Raw genomic sequence first — 15,785 nt, 5'->3', positions numbered from 1 at the left:
TGGGAATTGTAGTCTCGAAACATCTGGAGGGCCAAGGTTGCCTATGCCTGATGTAGAGTCTTCAGTTGCCTGTTCCACATGGTGAAATGGTGGGGTGTGATTTGCACAGCTGAAGCAGCACATGGAAGGAGCAGCGGGTGTGAAAATCAGTCCCCTCCCATTTTCCAAAAAGTTTTTCTGCTCTGCAAGATGCAGCCCTAGATCTGATGCATGAGGCTAGAACAATGCATTGTGGAGTTTGCCAACTGATGGGGAATTCCTCCTCCCTACAAGCAATAAGAACCTACCCTGCCTCGCAAGCTTGCTGCAGGGTTTAAATGTGAAGAACCTATTTCATTTCATGATTTCATTTCATTTCATTTCTTTTATTTATATCCCGCCTTGCCTCCAGGGAGCTCAAGGTGGTGTAAATAGTTCCAACCTTCCACATTTTATCCTCACAACTACCCTGTGAGGTAGATTAGGCAGAGAGTGAGTGACCAGTCCAAGATCACCAGGAGAACTTCATGGCAGAGTGGGGATTCGAACCCTGGTGTCCCAGGTCCTAGTCCGACACTCTTACCACTACACCACACTGGCTGCAATGTATACCACCACCTTGAGCTCATTGGAGAAAAAGGTGAGATAGCAATGCAAATGTTCCTTGCCCTCAACATTTCATCGGCCATGAATGCAGACAATTCCAGGAAGCTATTTTCACTCTGCTCTATGGAAAAAACCACGATGCCTTGGTGGAATGGTATTACTGTACAACAATCCCACACAACATCTGAGCTAAAGAAATGTGAGCTACTCTGTGGCACTAGCATTTTGGCATTCCTCTGTCAGAGGGATCCAATGTGCCCTAAATAAATTTTGTTTGGTTTTTTATTCATTTTTTATCTCCTCTTGTTTTGCTCTCTAGAGGTGACATTAGAAAGTGTATTGATGCTATGTGAAAAGGGATATGTCGTATTTTCATCAGGCAAAGCTGCTTTAGGGTTGGGCAAGTCCAGCTGGGCATTTTTGTTAAAACCCCAAGGGATGGAGTGAGTCAGGATACCGAAAGGCAAAAGACAAAGCAGAGCAAAACCGATTCTGATTGAGAGTTAAAACTTCATTTGTGCAGCAGGGTATGCTGCTAATTTAACTGATATGATGATACTTAGCAACTGCAAGCCTTTGGGAACATTTGGATTTTTGAGTGAGTGTTGAAGAAGAGGAGGAGGAGGAGGAGGAGGAGGAGGAGGAAGAAGAAGAAGAAGAAGAAGAAGAAGAAGAAGAAGAAGAAGAAGAAGAAGAAGAAGAAGAGTTTGGATTTGATATCCCGCTTTATCGCTACCCTAAGGAGTCTCAAAGCGGCTAACATTCTCCTTTCCCTTTCTCCCCCACAACAAACACTCTGTGAGGTGAGTGAGGCTGAGAGACTTCAGAGAAGTGTGACTGGCCCAAGGTCACCCAGCAGCTGCATGTGGAAGAGCAGGGAATCGAACCCTGTTCACCAGATTACGAGTCCACCGCTCTTAACCACTACACCACACTGGCTCCACACACTGGCTCCACACACCCTTTTTATCCCCCTCCCTGGATCACCATTACCCACGCTGAAACAGAAAGGAAGACAAAACACTTCATTTTTCCAATGGATCCAGCAGAAATGATCATCACCACAATCATCATCATCATATTTATACCCCATCCATCTGGCTGGGTTTCCCCAGCCACTCTGGGCAGCACCTAACAGAATATTAAAAACACAATAGAACATCAAACATTAAAAACTTCCCTAAACAGGGCTGCCTTCACTGGACCTCAGTGTTCAGGCAGAATGATGGGTGTGGAGACACTCCTTCATGTATACTGGGCCTAGGCCATTTAAGGCTTTAAAGGTCAGCACCAACACTTTGAATTGTGCTCGGAAACGTACTGGGAGCCAATGTAGGTCTTTCAGGACTGGTGTTATGTGGTCTCGGTGGCCACTCCCAGTCACCTGTCTAGCTGCCACATTCTGGATTAGTTGCAGTTGCTGGGTCACCTTCAAAGGTGGAGCACATTGCAGTAGTCCAAGCGGGAGATCGCAGCATTTCCCAACCTTGGGCCTCCAGCTGTTTTTGGACTACAACTCCCATAATCCTCAGCTAGCAAGACCAGTGGTCAGGGATGATGGGAATTGTAGTTCGAAAACAGCTGGAGGCCCAAGGTTGGGAAACACTAGAGCATGCACCACTCTGGTGAGACAGTCCGTGGGCAGGTAGGGTCTCAGCTAGTGTACCAGATGGAACTAGATTGGAACCTAGAAAACCACATAGAGCTGAAAGAGGAAGTGGGAAAGAGGGCCACTCCCCTAACTTCCTCCTTTGGCACTATGTACTTTTCAAGGGGAATTCATCATGTGAAAGGCTGGGCTGGATGAATCCCAAACTGGAATTAAGATTGCCAGAAGAAATATCAACAATCTCAGATATGCAGATGACACAACCTTGATGGCAGAAAGTGAGGAGGAATTACAGAACCTTTTAATGAGGGTGAAAGAGGAGAGCGCAAAATATGGTTGGAAGCTCAACATCAAAAAAATGAAGATCATGACCACTGGTCCCATCACCTCCTGGCAAACAGAAGGGGAAGAAGTAGAGGCAGTGAGAGATTTTACCTTCTTGGGCTCCATGATCACTGCAGATGGTGACAGCAGCCACAAAATTAAAAGACACCTGCTTCTTGGGAGAAAAGCAATGACAAACCTAGACAGCATCTTAAAAAGCAGAGACATCCCCTTTCCGACAAAGGTCCGTATAGTTCAAGCTATGGTTTTCCCAGTAGTGATGTATGGAAGTGAGAGCTGGACCATAAAGAAGGCTGATCGCCAAAGAATTGATGCTTTTGAATTCTGGTGCTGGAGGAGACTCTTGAGAGTCCCATGGACTGCAAGAAGATCCAACCTATCCATTCTGAAGGAAATCAGCCCTGAGTGCTCACTGGAAGGACAGATCCTGAAGCTGAGGCTCCAATACTTTGGCCACCTCATGAGAAGAGAAGACTCCCTGGAAAAGACCCTGATGCTGGGAAAGATGGAGGGCACAAGGAGAAGGGGACGACAGAGGATGAGATGGTTGGACAGTGTTCTCGAAGCTACCAGCATGAGTCTGACCAAACTGCGGGAGGCAGTGGAAGACAGGAGTGCCTGTCATGCTCTGGTCCATGGGGTCACGAAGAGTCGGACATGACTAAATGACTAAACAACAACTTTTCAAGGGAGGAAAAAGGCACCCATCCGTACCACCTCACAACCAAAGAGGGTAACAAGTGGAGGGCCTCTGGCATGTGCCAGAAGAACTCAAGGACAACTGTCACACCCATGGGCACCATGCTGACGACTATAGAGACTAGAGGGACCAGCTGGGAGGGCATGGAATGGGCAAGCTGTGTGGGTTATGTTTGCCTTCATGGTGCTGAGCTGATGAGAGTCTATTCCTTGGTTAGGCTGAATGCTGAATAGTAACTTAGGGTAACCAGTTGATGTTTTGCCAATAAGAGTCAATGATAGGAAAGAGTCTCCTGGTGACTTTGGGTCTCTTCTGGAGAGTTTGGAATGATATACCCCACAATAGCTTGGGGAATGTGTTGCCCCTCTAAATTCCGCCTTCTAACATAGGGTATCTGTAGCCGTCCAGCCGCGGCCTAGGAGCCACGTACTTATGGGACCGCCTCTCCTGGTATGCCCCGCAGAGGACCTTAAGGTCCACAAATGACAACACCTTGGAGCTCCCAAGTCACAAGGTGGTTAGATTGGTCTCAACTAGGGCCAGGGCCTTTTCAGTACTGACCCCGACTTGGTGGAACGCTCTGCCACAAGAGACCAGGGCCCTGCGGGACTTGATATCTTTCCGCAGGGCCTGCAAGACAGAGCTGTTCTGCCTGGCCTTTGGTTTGGACTCAGTCTGACCCTTATGTTTCCCTCCCCTTATGGTTTTGATCTATGGGCTACTATTAAAATGAGGCTGCATTTCAAATTATATTTTAACCTGTATTTTAAATTGGCTAGCCACCCTGAGCCCGGCTGGCCGGGGAGGGCGGGGTATAAATAAAAAATTATATTATATATTATATATTGCTGAACTGCAACTCCTAGCGTGGCCAGGAGTTTGGGGTGATGGGAGTTGCAGTTTCCCTGCCACTCCCATAAAAGCTAGGAGGCATCCACTGCCACAGAATTTTTAAAGCATTCCTCTTCAACCCAGCATCAAGATGGCCAGTTCAAACCACCAAAAGGCAAGCCGCCCAGCAATTCCTCAAAAGGTATTGTAATGTGTATGGGGTTGCTCGTGCGTAGGTTGCCGCCTCTCCAGGCTTTGTTGCCTTGTTAAACCTTTCTGTCTGGACAGCCCTTCACTTTGTGGCTGCCTCAGTCGCTAGCAGAATCCGTCAGTGGGCGTTTCTTAAATATTTTCCAACATAAAAGTTGTTTGACACCCAGTCTCCTCCTACTCTCTCTGCGCGGAAGTCTTCTGCGCAGGGTGGGTGTGGGTAGCGGAGGACCCGTGCTCTCCCCGCTGGTGTCCGGTGAAGAGTCCTGGAGCCCTCTCACCGATTCCCCCATCAGCTCCTCTATATCCCTGGTGTTGCGCTGATTTGCTTCCCCATCTGCGGAGCTGCCTCTCTCCCTGCTGGGCCCTTCTCCAGCATCATTTGAGAGCCTTCCCTCCGCCTCTAGCTCCGATGTCAGTTCCCTGACAGGTATTGACACTTGGAAGGCCACACTCCATTTTCTGTCTTTTCATTGAGCTGCACTGCAGAATGAAAATCACACCCAATTGCACTAAGGAACTCCAGAGTCCTTGGATCTGAAGCACAACTTATACATATGCAAGAGTTGAAGCAGCACGAATACTTGAGGGTTATCTTTGCTCCTCGGGCGAGAAAAGTAAACACGGAGTTGACGATGTGAGTCATTTTCAAAGGAGTATGGGGGTTGGGAGAGGAAGAGACCCACTTTCCCCACTGTGGGAGTATTTTAACTTGGTTCATCTGATAAGCGCAGAGGCGTCTTAATTTCTCCCTGTGTTTCATCTGCCAACAGAAAAAAATAAATGAGGAGCTTACAGTGCAACTGGAAAGCTGCAAGTCTCCGCATGTTAGAGCTTCCTCCATCCAGCCCCCATTCAGGGAGATGGAAGTGAGGAAAGAAAAACCCAGTGACTTGGAACAGCCCCTGGAGATCAAAAGTGGCCATGAAGAGAAATTTTGGGAGACAAATGTCAAAGAAGGAAGGGGTGTCCACAGCACTCACTCATCCATCAGTATGGTTGGTGACGCTGCCATAATCCTTTGCAGGACACATGGATGACAACCAGCGCCCTATCTTCAAGGGTGCTCCTTTCGCATGATTTTCCATGCACAGAAGTGTCCCTTCAAGGACACCCATCAGGATCGAAAGCCAAACTGATGCCCAGAAGTGCAATTCTAATTTAGTACAGGAGGAAATCTGGAAACCATCATATTTTCAGTTCCACCAACTCTCATATAAGGGCACTGTAGCAACTACTAAGCAAAACTCTCTCAGCTACTTAAGGTTTTTCTCTCCGCAATGGAATAACAGGTAAAGGTAAAGGGACCCCTGACTGTTAGGTCCAGTTACAGATGACTCTGGGGTTGTGGCGCTCATCTCGTTTTATTGGCCGAGGGAGCCAGCGTACAGCTTCCGGGTCATGTGGCCAGTATGACTAAGCCGCTTCTGGCAAACCAGAGCAACGCATGGAAATGCCGTTTACTTTCCCACCGGAGCAGTACCTATTTATCTACTTGCACTTTGACGTGCTTTCAAACTGCTAGGTTGGCAGGAGCTGGGACAGAGCAACGGGAACTCAGCCCATTGCGGGGATTTGAACCGCCGACCCTCTGATAGGCAAGCCCTAGGCTCTGTGGTTTAACCCACAGAGCCACCCGCGTCCCTAAAGGAATAATAGCTGGATGTATAAACTCTGCTGAAAAGACTAGTAACCCCTGTTTTCAAATGCCTGCTATTAACTAGAAAACTTGTGAAGTCTGCCCACGAATGCAATATAGTCAGCCTCTTGCTGTGAACGCTCAGCCTTTAGTCTAGATTTTATCAGCATCTTAATCCCTCGACAGGGATGGAGTGCAAAAATAAAGGGTTCTGAAGATCTCTTTTAATGGAAGTAGCCCTCTTTTAAAATCAGTGTTGTTAGAAAATTGCCCCTTGATGATAGAGAACAATCCTCTCTCACTTGGGTGTTGCATTGTGGGACACTTAGGAATGCCTCATACAGGGTTAAAGGGACACGGGTGGCGCTGTGTGTTAAACCACAGAGCCTAGGACTTGCCAATCAGAAGGTCGGCGGTTCGAATCCCCGCAACGGGGTGAGCTCCTGTTGCTTGGTCCCTGCTCCTGCCAACCTAGCAGTTCGAAAGCGCATCAAAGTGCAAGTAGATAAATAGGTACCGCTCCGGCGGGAAGGTAAACGGCGTTTCTGTGCGCTGCTCTGGTTTTGCCAGAAGCGGCTTAGTCATGCTGGCCACATGACCCGGAAGCTGTACGCTAGCTCCCTCCGCCAATAAAGCGAGATGAGCGCCGCAACCCCAGAGTCGTCTGCAACTGGACCCAATGGTCAGGGGTCCTTTTACCTTTTATACAGGGTTAAACCATTGGTCCAACTTGCTGAGGGTTGACCAATGGTGCCCCTCCAGGATTTCAGGCAGGGAACGTTCCCAGTCCAATCCGGAGATACCAGGGACTGAACATTGAGAACATTGGAAGAGCTTGCTAGACCAGGCCAATGGCCCACCTAGACCAACGTTCTGTTTTCACAGCATCCAACCAGATGCCTGGGAGAAATCTGCAAGCAGGACCTGAGCACAAATGCAGCCTTCCTTCCTGTTGGTTTACAGCAACTGGTATTTAGGAGCTTGACTGCTTCAACTGTGGAGGTAGCCCCTCCTGGCTAGTAGCCATTGATAGTCTGCTCCTCCTTGGATTTCTCCAATCCTCTTTAAAGCCATCCAGGTCAGTGACCATCATTGCCTCCTGGGGGAGTCAGCTTCATAATGGTGTGGATTTGCCAAGCATGCCTTCCTCTGAGCACCTTTCTCCCTTGCGTCCTGAGTTCGAGTGTCTTCAAAGCCCATGACACCTTTGGGAAAGGTTCTCCAAATGGAGCAGTGTTTCCCAGTTGTCAGTTGTCAGATGCTGGTGGTGGTTGCTCATGAGTAACCAGGCAGGACTCCGACTTGTCTTTTACAGGTTTTATTGTGCAAACTATTTACAGTGCAGATCTACCAAGTTCATGTCCATCTCAGTCACTTGCAGAATCCGGGAGTGGCCTCTTCCGGCTTCTCCCCCAACATAAGAACTTTGGCACCCCAAGCCTCCGCCTCCCCTCCTTGCGTCTCACCCCTCTGCGCAAGGTGGGTGACAGAAGTGGATTATGTCCCTCCTGGCACGCCTGGCGAGGTGAGGCGCTGGGGCTCTCAGCAGCATCCTTGAGCCCTTTCCTCGCTTGGCTGGCCTCTTCCCTCTCTTCTCCACTGGAGGTGTGGCTTTTCCCACCACTGGAAGAGGAACTGCTCCTCAGGAGTTTTGGAGGCTCTCTGTATCCCAACGGCCCCCCTGCCTCCCCCCCCCTGTTCTGATGGCAGTCCCCTGACATTGGTGTTTATACTACATTTTTTTCATTTGCCTTGAGAGAGTCTTTAAGAATCTTTTGTTGACCACCAGCATTACGCCTTCTATTTTTAAGTTCAGAGTTTGAAAGCACGTCAAAGTGCAAGTAGATAAATAGGTACCACTCTGGCAGGAAGGTAAACGGCGTTTCCATGTGCTGCTCCAGTTCACCAGAAGCGGCTTAGTCATGCTGGCCACATGACCCGGAAGCTGGATGCCGGCTCCCTCGGCCAGTAAAGTGAGATGAGCGCCGCAACCCCAGAGTCGGCCATGACTGGACCTAATGGTCAGGGGTCCCTTTACCTTTTACCTTACCCCTAGGTATACCCCTGTTTTCCAGTCACACCATTCAAAGCTCCTTTGGTTCCCAGCTAGCTTTGCCAGGAAACTCTCTCTCACTCTCCTGTTCAAGATCCAGTGGTTTGCCTTCTGACATTGAATTGCATTGTGCGCCTGGATGCATGCAAGATAAGGCGCAAGAGCACTTTTTAACTCAAATTTTTATTAAGTTTTCCAAAAATTTAACACATACACTTCAATACACAGTAAAGCATTTCCCCCCTTGTTATTTTTGGCAACTTCCCATCCCCTTTTCCATGATGTTTTGATTTTCCTCCCTCTGCAGCACTCTGCCTTCTACTTCATATCTTAGCAACACTACCTTTAAGTTCTTCTTCTGTTGCTCATAGTTCAAATCCTGCTCACATATTCATCCTATAATGACATTTCTTTAAATGCAAGCTCGAGAGCTCTTGTTTGGTTTTGAAACCCTTTTCTTTCAGTGTTGTCAGTCATGCTTATTTTAAAATGCCTGACTTGTTCCTATTTGCTAGTGGGAGTGGGGTTGGCGCTATATTCTTAGAATAACTCTGCTTGTGCACATTGCTGTGGCCGAACCTGTTTCGCACTCGCCCAAGTTCCTGTGCAAACAACAGGCTGGGCAGAGTGCGCCAAAGCAAAGTGATCTGTGCTTGCCTGGTCTTGATGGTCTCTGGGCAGAGGACTAGCTACCACAAACCCCTCTTATAATATGTGCTGGCAGAAGGGAACAGCCCATGCACTGAGGGGCTGTCAATGCACACCTGCCAACTCAACTGATCTCTCCCGGTTGGCCACTGCGAGAATAGGATGGCTGGACAAGATGGAGCACTGGCCTGATCCAGCAGGACTCTTCTAATGCTTTTAAGGATGGATGGTGGATAACGGATTGAAGTTGAATCCTGACAAGTACAGTGGTACCTCGGGTTAAGTACTTAATTCGTTCCGGAGGTCCATTCTTAACCTGAAACTGTTCTTTACCTAAAGCACCACTTTAGCTAATGGGGCCTCCTGCTGCCACTGTGCCGCCGGAGCACGATTTCTGTTCTCATCCTTAAGCAAAGTTCTTAACCTGAGGTACTATTTCTGGGAGTCTGTAACCTGAAGCGTATGTAACCTGAAGCGCGGGTAACCCGAGGTACCACTGTATAGTCATACCTTGGGTTACAGATGCTTCAGGTTGCGTTTTTTCGGGTTACGGACCTGCCGAAACCTGGAAGTACCGGAACGGGTTACTTCCAGGTTTTGGGGGTCGTGCATGCACAGAAGCACTAAATCGCACTTTGCGCATGCGCAGAGGACCAAATCACAACCTGCACGTGCACAGATGCGCCACTGCAAACTCTGTGGGTTGTGAACGTGCATCCTGCACAGATCATGTTCACAACCTGAGCATCCACCGTATTGTTTCTGGGGGACAGGGGGCGGGCGGGTGTGGAGGTCTCCCTGGTCCTGAATGGGGTAACTGTGCCCCTGAAGGACCAGGTGCGCAGCCTGGGAGTCATTTTGAACTCACAGCTGTCCATGGAGGCGCAGGTCAATTCTGTGTCCAGGGCAGCTGTCTCTCAGCTCCTTCTGATACGCAGGCTGAGACCCTACCTGCCTGCAGACTGTCTTGCCAGAGTTGTGCCTGCTCTGGTTATCTCCTGCTTGGACTACTGCAATGCGCTCTATGTGGGGCTACCTTTGAAGGTGACTCGGAAACTACAACTAATCCAGAATGCGGCAGCTAGACTGGTGACTGGGATTTTTAAAATATAAATATATTATTTTTTAAAAATATATTAAATATATTTTTTTTACTATAAAAATGTAAGTCCCAGCACCTAATTCTCTTTAACAAAAACACAAACGAAAAGCATTGACTGGTGGCCATTGATAGCCTCACACTCCATAAATTTATCCAATCCTCTTTTAAAGCCACCCAAGTTGGTGGCCATCTCTACATCTTGTGGCAATGAGTCCCGTAGTTTATAGAAGTGCTGTGTAGAAGGAGTCCATTGTTTTGCCTGTTAAGCTTCACTTGATGACGTCACCAGTCTCCTGAACCACTTTCTTTGTCCATATGCTTACACAGTGGTACCTCGGGTTAAGAACTTAATTCGTTCTGGAGGTCTGTTCTTAACCTGAAACTGTTCTTAACCTGAAGCACCACTTTAGTTAATGGGGCCTCCTGCTGCTGCCGCACCGCCAGAGCACGATTTCTGTTCTCATCCTGAAGCAACGTTCTTAACCCGAGGTACTATTTCTGGGTTAGTGGAGTCTGTAACCTGAAGTGTATGTAACCCGAGGTACCACTGTAGACGTCTACTGAGGCCTCCTTTGCCCCGCTTTCCTTTTGCCCAAACCACAACACCCCAAACATTGCCAGACTTTCCTCATAGGGAAGTTGCTCTGCCCCTCTGGTCATTTTCTGCATGCAAAGCGACAGCGGTCTCTGTTATTGATTGACTGGCAACATTTACTGTATATCCTCCAAGGAGCTCTAGGTGGTGCAGTCCCCCCCCCATTTTAATCCCCACAACAACCCTGCGTAGTCAGTCAGGCTGTGAGGCCGTGACTGGCCGAAGGTCACCCAGTGAGTTTCATGGCCAAGTGGGCATTCAAACCTTGCGTCTCCCAGGTCCTTGTCTGACGCTCTACCCACTACACCACCGCTGCCTCCCATTACTAACTTGGCTATTCAGAACTAACAAGACAGGGAAACACTGCTACCAACCTGAAGGCTTTGGGATAGCACATAATAATAATAATAATAATAATAATAATAATAATAATAATATATTTATACCCCGCCCATCTGGCTGGGTTTCCCCAGCCACTCTGGGCGGCTTCCAAAAGAATATTAAAATACAGTGATACATCAAACATTAAAAGCTTCCCTAAACAGGGCTGCCTTCAGATGTCTTCTAAAAGTCTGGTAGTTGTTGTTCTCTTTGACTTCTGGTGGGAGGGCGTTCCACAGGGCGGGCGCCACCACCGAGAAGGCCCTCTGCCTGGTTCCCTGTAACTTGGCTTCTTGCAGTGAGGGAACCGCCAGAAGGCCCTCAGTGCTGGACCTCAGTGTCCGGGTAGAACGATGGAGGTGGAGACGCTCCTTCAGGTATACTGGACCGAGGCTGTTTAGGGCTTTAAAGGTCAGCACCAACACATTGAATTGTGCTCGGAAACGTACTGGGAACAGTATGTTTAGGCAACAGTTTTGTCTAGTACTGTCTAGGCAACAGTTTTGCAAACCCTCATCTAAGTTTCCAATCAATATTTGAGCATGCAGTAATCCATCACAGGACACCAGTAATAACCTGAAACACATACAGGTTTCTTCCTTGTAATACATAATAAATAGCCCTCTTGTTTGGGACCAGCTCACCCGGCTATCGATTGCTTCCGAGATCAAGGAGGCGGCGGCTGGATCCGCTCATAGCCAGGGAACTTTTGGCAAGCAGAACAGGAACAATCCTGCGGTCCAGATGATGCTCAGAAACTCAACTGCTTGCCGCTGTTCAAGCAAAGGGTGTGTGTATGCACAAGGCAACATCTCCCAGCCAAAATCGCAAGCTTTTCTTTCTCCAAAGTCAAATATTTTCGTCGGCTGAGGACCAGCACATCCATCAGGTTGCATAACGACACAGGAATGTTTCCGTGAAGTGGCTGCTTCGCCTTCTGAAGAGACAAGTGTCAGGTTTTCAGCCCGTGTTGGATCCAAGAGGGAAATGCAAAATGATGAAATATGAAATGAAGCAGGCTTCTCCAACCGGTGCCCTCCAAATACTGAGTGCTGCACTTCCCCTGGTGGCTCAGGCATTGGTCAAGGACGATGGGAGTTGGAGTCCACTGAAGTGAAGGACATGAGACAGGAGTTCATAATGCAGGTGAGCTGCGCAAAGGTGAGCTGCATGCAAGTTGCCGGCCAGCCCTGTGGAGCCTCCTTTTATTGAGACAAATATGCAAACCCAAGCAGATACATTTTGGGCTGTGACCTTTACACATCTTCCGGTCCTGAGATCATGGGGTGGTACAAAGTTATTTTGGCACCTGTTTCCACGGCGTCATTTTCTCCTTGCACAGTGTATGAAGAAGGAGACAAAAGGTCTCAGAGACAAAGGTTACAGACAGGGCACCGCAGACTACTGAGACTGCAAAAGGTTAGACAGAGGGAACGATGTTCAGACAGCTGTGGCTTCTCTGGGGTGTGTGTGCCCTGCACCCCAGGGTCACGCGTGCAGGCAGACTGTGGCTGCCTGCTGGTGCCCCACTGCCCACTCCGCGATCATCCCTACAGTCCAGTAACATCACCAGGTTGTTGAAGGATTATTATTGTTATGAGATTTCTGCATCGCAGTGGGTTGGACTAGATGACCCTAGGGTCCCTTCCAACTCTAAGATTCTATGATGATGATGTTTAATTAAATTTGTATACTGCCCTATACCTGCAGGTCTCAGAGCAGTTACAACACAAAATCACAATATAAAAACACAAAATACATAATAAAAATAAGAACAAGAAAAAAATCAATAATCCTGCCCCAACACCTTTTAAAAGGGCATTGGATGTCAATCAGCCAAACAAGAGGAACGTTTTTGCTGGGCGCCTAAAGGTTTATAATGAAGTCGCCAGCCAAACCTCTCTAGGGAGAGCATTCCACAAATGGGGAACCACTGTAGAAAAGGCCTGTTCTCGTGTTGCCAGCCCCCAGACCACCGGTGCCTTTTAAAATTCCCTTTTGTGGTTTTGCTGTATGGTTTCATGTTTTTATTGCTATAAACCACTTTGGTAGATTTTTAAAAATGATATATATATTTTATGGTACACAAATATTTTTACAAATAAGTAATAAATCAATGGGGTTGCAGACAGGACATCTCTGCCAGGCCTGCTGAGAGACGCCAGGGATTGAACCTGCGACCTTCTGCATCCGAGGCAAAAGCTCTACCACCAAGCTGTGGGCCTTTGTATGCCATTGTGCATGTTGCTAGCCAAACCCAAGTATTTACAGTGGTGCCCCGCAAGACGAATGCCTCGCAAGATGGAAAACTCGCTAGACAAAAAGAGTTTTCCGTTTTGGAGGTGCTTCGGAAAACGAATCTCCTATGGGCTTGCTTCGCAAGACGAAAATGTCTTGCGAGTTCCTGCGGGTTTCCCCCCTCCCCCCTTTTTCTAAGCCGCTAAGCCGCTTATCAGCTGATCTGATAAGCCGATAAGCCGCTAAAAGCCGCTAATAGCGCTAATCCGCTAATCCGTCAATGGGCTTGCTTCGCAAGACGAAAAAACTGCTAGATGAAGAGAATCACAGAACGGATTTTTTTTGTCTTGCGAGGCACCACTGTATTACTAACAGCCCAGCTAGTCTGCATTAAGGTAGCTGCTTCGTTACAGCTACACATCACTTGGGAAGACAGGTGAGCTAATATCGGTGTACTGGAAGAAGCAAAGTTCACCAGTGATGAAGCAATGATTCTTCAACATCAACTTCGTTGGACTGGTCGTGTTGTGTGGATGGCTGATGATCGTCTTCCAAAGCAACTACTCTATTCCAAACTTAAAAATGGAAAGCGTAATGCTGGTGGTCAACAAAAGAGGTTTAAAGACTATCTCAAGGCAAATCTAAAAAATGTAGTATACACACTGACAACCGGGAAACACTGGCCTGCGAGAGCTCCAGCTGGAGAACAGCCTTTTCCAAAGGTGTCTTGGGCTTTGAAGACACTCAAACTCAGGACACAAGGGAGAAACATGCTAAGAGGAAGGCACACTTGGCAAATCCACACCGTGATCAACTCCCGCCCGGGAACCAATGTCCCCACTGTGGAAGGATGTGTGGATCCAGAATTGGCCTCCACAGTCACTTACGGACTCACTGTTAAAACCGTGTTTATGGAAGACAATCTTACTTGGCTACGAGTGATCACCAAAGAAGAAGACAGCAACCAGGTTTCCGCAAGTGACAAATGAGGTGTGCACCTCCAGATATGGCCCCCAAGGCCTTTCTATCTGGCCCTCAGGACTCTCACGGAGCAATATCCCCTATCCCTAAGCCATGTCCATCACTGGCCCCAAGGTCCTTGCTTGCCTGGGTGGAAGATGCAGACAGGTGTGTGTTTGCGTCTATACAGCTCTAACCTTTGCCCATGAGGAAATATGGACCTCAGTCAGAAGAAAGTTCCCTTTATCTGAGCCAGAATAAACACCCTACAAAAGAAATAAGACAAAGAGTGCGAAAAGGGGCCCAGGGATAGCAAGTGAATGACTCCAACTCATCGCTGTTAATCACAACAACAATTGCATCCTTGTGTTTATTGCGACAGTTGTTAGGAGAGCTAATCCTGAGCATATTTGCATCTATTTTCTAAAGATGTGGTGGGAGAGAGGAGAAGAAGCTGTTCCAAATTTAAAATGTCTCTTCCTTCACAGCACAAGGTGATTTGCTGCTAAAAGGCTGCTTAATCCCAGAAGATAGAGGACAGCTGTTTTCCTCTCCAGCTACAAGTCAAACAAACTCTTTGGCTTGCATGCCTCTGCCTTCCCGGCGGAGAGACAAAAAGTGTTCCCACTGCAGCCACCGAGCAAACAAAATGTCATGCGTTTCTGGAACGAGGTTGCAAACCCGAAGCTAAACAAAGCAACTAGGTGGAAAATGGGGAAGGAAGTGAGAAATATTTTGCTAAGTCTGCTCTCAGGGAGAAGTGGTAACAGTCAAACGAAATCTCACTTGGGGCCTGTCATGTATAGATCAGCGCTTAAAATCGTGTCGGACATTTTGCTATATATTATGCTCTCTGCCTGTATTGTGGGAGATTTTGCATTCAAACCTAACAATGCACGCCTATGCTAGTTAATAAATGATGGGGTTAAGGACCAGGCAGCTGTAAATTGCTGTGATTTGTTACAGAAGGCTTGGTTAGGTCATGCCGCCCTCACCTTTGGAGAGGAAGTAAATAAGGGTTGTTTCCTGTCCTCCCATCTTCTCTTTGAACTATGTAACTGAGCAGACATCTCAGACTGTATGTTTGAGACTAATGTCCATATTTTGTAACCAATAATACCTTGCCTGTGTTGTTTCTGCTGCAGTGTTAAATGATACATGAGTGAGATCTCTGATTCCTGTAAGTAAAGCATTTAAACTTACTTAAGGTTGTGGTCTATTTACTCCGAGAGGGGTGGGGGGGGGAAAGCACAATTGCGAGCACTTAATACAATGGTACCTCAGGTTAAGAACTTAATTTGCTCTGGAGTTCAGTTCTTAACCTGAAACTGTTCTTAACCTGAGGTACCACTTTAGCTAATGGGGCCTCCCACTGCCACTGCACCGCCAGAGCACGATTTCTGTTCTCATCCTGAAGCAAAGTTCTTAACCCGAGGTAATATTTCTGGGTTAGCGGAGTCTGTAACCTGAAGCATCTTTAACCTGAGGTACCACTGTATTGGGACATGCAAAGGTCTGACAACTTGTATTTTACTGTGCTTTGCAAACATTGCACCTACTTTTGTATAAATCTCTGTTGGAGGCTCTTTTGGCTAGGGAGTGACCAAAACTCCATGTACTTTTTGAATTCAGGCAGTCTGCCGTTTTTTTCTTTTCTTTTGCAGTTTCCCCACTCTAGGACTCAGGATTAACTGGTATCCCCCCGTTAATTTCCAATAGGTGTAAATACAGTGGTACCTCGGGTTACAGATGCTTCAGGTTACAGACTCCGCTAACCCAGAAATAGTACCTCGGGTTAAGAACTTCGCTTCAGGATAAGAACAGAAATTGTGCGGCGGCAGCAGGAGGCCCCATTAGCTAAAGTGGTACCTCAGGTTAAGAACAGTTTC

At 47.6% G+C, this 15,785-nt stretch overlaps 1 protein-coding gene across 1 annotated transcript in view; it reads right to left on the bottom strand.

Annotated features, from left to right (window-relative positions):
• LOC309514970 (vasoactive intestinal polypeptide receptor-like) overlaps positions 1–15,785 on the bottom strand; it is a 113,446-nt gene that overhangs the window by 51,297 nt on the left and 46,364 nt on the right. The gene's annotated exons all lie outside the window — the stretch shown is intronic.

The sequence above is a fragment of the Podarcis vaucheri genome (assembly GCF_965113315.1).
Source record: "Podarcis vaucheri genome assembly, chromosome: 12".
NCBI classification, from domain to species: Eukaryota; Metazoa; Chordata; class Lepidosauria; order Squamata; family Lacertidae; genus Podarcis; species Podarcis vaucheri.
The sequence above is the reverse complement of the archived record's forward strand: the minus strand, read 5'-3'. Positions and strand labels throughout refer to the sequence as shown.